The sequence below is a fragment of the Schistocerca piceifrons genome, unplaced genomic scaffold (genome assembly GCF_021461385.2).
Source record: "Schistocerca piceifrons isolate TAMUIC-IGC-003096 unplaced genomic scaffold, iqSchPice1.1 HiC_scaffold_796, whole genome shotgun sequence".
Lineage (NCBI taxonomy): Eukaryota > Metazoa > Arthropoda > Insecta > Orthoptera > Acrididae > Schistocerca > Schistocerca piceifrons.
In genome coordinates, this window is record NW_025729054.1 from 22501 (window position 1) to 27500 (window position 5000).

Below are 5000 nucleotides of genomic sequence, written 5' to 3' on the forward strand. Positions count from 1 at the left end.
CAGAACATCTAAGGGCATCACAGACCTGTTATTGCTCAATCTCGTGCGGCTAGAAGCCGCCTGTCCCTCTAAGAAGAAAAGTAATCGCTGACAGCACGAAGGATGTCACGCGACTAGTTAGCAGGCTAGAGTCTCGTTCGTTATCGGAATTAACCAGACAAATCGCTCCACCAACTAAGAACGGCCATGCACCACCACCCACCGAATCAAGAAAGAGCTATCAATCTGTCAATCCTTCCGGTGTCCGGGCCTGGTGAGGTTTCCCGTGTTGAGTCAAATTAAGCCGCAGGCTCCACTCCTGGTGGTGCCCTTCCGTCAATTCCTTTAAGTTTCAGCTTTGCAACCATACTTCCCCCGGAACCCAAAAGCTTTGGTTTCCCGGAGGCTGCCCGCCGAGTCATCGGAGGAACTGCGGCGGATCGCTGGCTGGCATCGTTTATGGTTAGAACTAGGGCGGTATCTGATCGCCTTCGAACCTCTAACTTTCGTTCTTGATTAATGAAAACATACTTGGCAAATGCTTTCGCTTCTGTTCGTCTTGCGACGATCCAAGAATTTCACCTCTAACGTCGCAATACGAATGCCCCCGCCTGTCCCTATTAATCATTACCTCGGGTTCCGAAAACCAACAAAATAGAACCGAGGTCCTATTCCATTATTCCATGCACACAGTATTCAGGCGGGCTTGCCTGCTTTAAGCACTCTAATTTGTTCAAAGTAAACGTGCCGGCCCACCGAGACACTCAATAAAGAGCACCCTGGTAGGATTTCAACGGGGTCCGCCTCGGGACGCACGAGCACGCACGGGGCGGTCGCACGCCTTCGGCTCGCCCCACCGGCAGGACGTCCCACGATACATGCCAGTTAAACACCGACGGGCGGTGAACCAACAGCGTGGGACACAAATCCAACTACGAGCTTTTTAACCGCAACAACTTTAATATACGCTATTGGAGCTGGAATTACCGCGGCTGCTGGCACCAGACTTGCCCTCCAATAGATACTCGTTAAAGGATTTAAAGTGTACTCATTCCGATTACGGGGCCTCGGATGAGTCCCGTATCGTTATTTTTCGTCACTACCTCCCCGTGCCGGGAGTGGGTAATTTGCGCGCCTGCTGCCTTCCTTGGATGTGGTAGCCGTTTCTCAGGCTCCCTCTCCGGAATCGAACCCTGATTCCCCGTTACCCGTTACAACCATGGTAGGCGCAGAACCTACCATCGACAGTTGATAAGGCAGACATTTGAAAGATGCGTCGCCGGTACGAGGACCGTGCGATCAGCCCAAAGTTATTCAGAGTCACCAAGGCAAACGGACCGGACGAGCCGACCGATTGGTTTTGATCTAATAAAAGCGTCCCTTCCATCTCTGGTCGGGACTCTGTTTGCATGTATTAGCTCTAGAATTACCACAGTTATCCAAGTAACGTGGGTACGATCTAAGGAACCATAACTGATTTAATGAGCCATTCGCGGTTTCACCTTAATGCGGCTTGTACTGAGACATGCATGGCTTAATCTTTGAGACAAGCATATGACTACTGGCAGGATCAACCAGGGAGCTGCGTCAACTAGAGCTGAGCAGCCGGCCGCCCGGGAGTGTGTCCCGGGGGCCCGCGCGAACACGCAAGCGTCCGCTCAATCATTCTGCAAACAGGAGGAGGCTGAGCTCCCCTGCACAATACACCTCGAAACCCTCTCAGGTCCCGGCGGCGCGCAGCGCCGTCCCAAGTACTTGGTCGGGTTCGAGAGAGGCGCAATCGCCCGGAGTTAGGCGAGTAGACGCTTTCGGTGCGACCACCCGTGCTCCCAACTGAGCTTGCCGCTGCCGACAGAGGCCCGGGAGCGTGCTGTCGTGGCATTGCCGGCGGGAGACAACACGCGCCACCTACGGTGACCGGCAGCTCCAACGCCAGCGCCACAGAAGGACAAAAGCCCCACTTGGGTGCCGAAGCGAACTCTCCCAGCACAGCGCACACGCCAACACATCCGCACAGCTGCGATACAAACCACCAGCGAGAACCGCTGGGGCGACCGAGCAGCAGACGGCGTCGCGGCGCCGAGCGCCGGGCGGCGGCGCATCCTCAACGCACACAGTCCTCAATCGGACCAGCACACTGCAGATGTCCACCGCGCTTCGCACCGGGCCCGCGAGGACCTACTTTGGCCGCACGGCGCCGCGCGCAGGGTGCGCCGGCGCGCAGCTGCGACGCCTGCCGCGTCCGTCGGCCGGCGCGCCTGCCACTGGCCGCCCCCACCAGCCGGCTGTAGCGCGTGCGCCCACGCACCGCGCGGCCAGCACGCCGGGAGGCGCCCCCTCACCGGCCGGGGACGGTCCCACCCAGCCACCGCCGCGTATCGCTTCACACCCAGATGCCGTTCAGTTTCGTCGGCATGGTGGGTATCGCTGGAACAACCGGTTAGTACCTCAACCTATCGTCGCCATCACCGATTCACCCCTAGCGAGAACAACCGCACCACAACGGGTTACCATTTCTTCATTTGCGTAACTTCACCAGAAAACGTAGGCGTCCATCGCCATTTGCAACTTCAACCATTATTGCATGCCTGTGTCAGGTGTCACGCCACACTACGTCTGCCCACATACACGCAACAAAATGTGCACGCCTAGACAATACGTGGAAGGTGGCCCCCGTACGTATGCGATGTCCATTGCTCGAACGACTGTCAACCGGCTTCTGTAGCATGTCGCAGATATGGAACGCGCTGCACCATGCCATCACGGTGTGTGAGGAGAGACGACTAGGTCCGAATACATCAACAGACAGCTCATGCTGATCGCCATCCACGGCGTCCGTTCCTCCCACACGTCTCTATGGCGTACCACACTGCAATCCAGCTCTCATAGGGAGACGACACGTAGCTGCGTGCACAATATTTGCACTGTATGGTCCGCCGTTTTTGGGCGCAGTCGTTGTACGGTCACACATGTGCCACGATGTATCATTCAGTACATAAGGACGAATGTGCAGTACAGATTGTGGTTCACGCGTACGACATCAGCGGACAGTTGACACAGGCCGCACCACAACGTAGCCTGCGTACGTCGCATGCGAAGGGCATTGAACATGCAAACTTGTCACCAACCACCTTGCGAAGGCAGGGGGCAAGGTGGGGACGTGGGGAGAGGTGGGGGGGGGGGGGGGGGCGGCATGTACGCCCTGCTGCCATCCACATTACAGTGTACAGCAGGAGCATGTGGAAAGTCAGCAAGACTTGCAAGGTGTTTAACATGAAGCGATACACAGGGGAGCGGGCAGTGCGAGTAGCGAACTATATTGCGAGGGTTGCGGGTGGGCAACACTACACTAATTGAACGAGTCGTATAACAATTACAGAGCAGGTTTAGGCGACAACGTGGGTTACGATAGGCGACAACGTGGGTTACGTTAGGGGACAACGTGGGTTACGTTAGGGGACAACGTGGGTTACGTTAGGGGACAACGTGGGTTACGTTAGGGGACAACGTGGGTTACGTTAGGGGACAACGTGGGTTACGTTAGGGGACAACGTGGGTTACGTTAGGGGACAACGTGGGTTAGGTTAAGGCACAACATGGGTTAGGTTAAGGCACAACATGGGTTAGGTTAAGGCACAACATGGGTTAGGTTAAGGCACAACATGGGTTAGGTTAAGGCACAACATGGGTTAGGTTACGGCACAACATGGGTTAGGTTAAGGCACAACATGGGTTAGGTTAGGGGACAACATGGGTTAGGTTAGGGGACAACATGGGTTAGGTTAAGGCACAACATGGGTTAGGTTAAGGCACAACATGGGTTAGGTTAGGGGACAACATGGGTTAGGTTAGGGCACAACATGGGTTAGGTTAGGGGACAACATGGGTTAGGTTAGGGGACAACATGGGTTAGGTTAGGGGACAACATGGGTTAGGTTAGGGGACAACATGGGTTAGGTTAGGGGACAACATGGGTTAGGTTAGGGGACAACATGGGTTAGGTTAGGGGACAACATGGGTTAGGTTAAGGCACAACATGGGTTAGGTTAGGGGACAACATGGGTTAGGTTAGGGGACAACATGGGTTAGGTTAGGGGACAACATGGGTTAGGTTAGGGGACAACATGGGTTAGGTTAAGGCACAACATGGGTTAGGTTAGGGCACAACATGGGTTAGGTTAGGGCACAACATGGGTTAGGTTAGGGCACAACATGGGTTAGGTTAGGGGACAACATGGGTTAGGTTAGGGGACAACATGGGTTAGGTTAGGGGACAACATGGGTTAGGTTAGGGGACAACATGGGTTAGGTTAGGGGACAACATGGGTTAGGTTAGGGGACAACATGGGTTAGGTTAGGGGACAACATGGGTTAGGTTAGGGGACAACATGGGTTAGGTTAGGGGACAACATGGGTTAGGTTAGGGGACAACATGGGTTAGGTTAGGGCACAACATGGGTTAGGTTAAGGCACAACATGGGTTAGGTTAGGGGACAACATGGGTTAGGTTAGGGGACAACATGGGTTAGGTTAGGGGACAACATGGGTTAGGTTAAGGCACAACATGGGTTAGGTTAGGGGACAACATGGGTTAGGTTAAGGCACAACATGGGTTAGGTTAGGGGACAACATGGGTTAGGTTAGGGGACAACATGGGTTAGGTTAAGGCACAACATGGGTTAGGTTAAGGCACAACATGGGTTAGGTTAAGGCACAACATGGGTTAGGTTAGGGGACAACATGGGTTAGGTTAGGGGACAACTTGGGTTAGGTTAGGGGACAACATGGGTTAGGTTAAGGCACAACATGGGTTAGGTTAAGGCACAACATGGGTTAGGTTAGGGGACAACATGGGTTAGGTTAGGGGACAACATGGGTTAGGTTAGGGGACAACATGGGTTAGGTTAAGGCACAACATGGGTTAGGTTAGGGGACAACATGGGTTAGGTTAAGGCACAACATGGGTTAGGTTAGGGGACAACATGGGTTAGGTTAGGGGACAACATGGGTTAGGTTAAGGC

General features: G+C 54.2%; 1 non-coding gene across 1 annotated transcript in view; it reads right to left on the reverse strand.

The window, feature by feature from the left end:
• The window catches only part of LOC124770358, a 1909-nt gene extending 349 nt beyond the window's left edge, over nt 1-1560 (reverse strand). Inside the window, exon 1 of the ribosomal RNA XR_007013194.1 lies at nt 1-1560. This exon is cut by the window's left edge and continues 349 nt beyond it. This is a non-coding gene — a ribosomal RNA (small subunit ribosomal RNA).
• Nucleotides 1561-5000: the final 3440 nt, after the last annotated feature.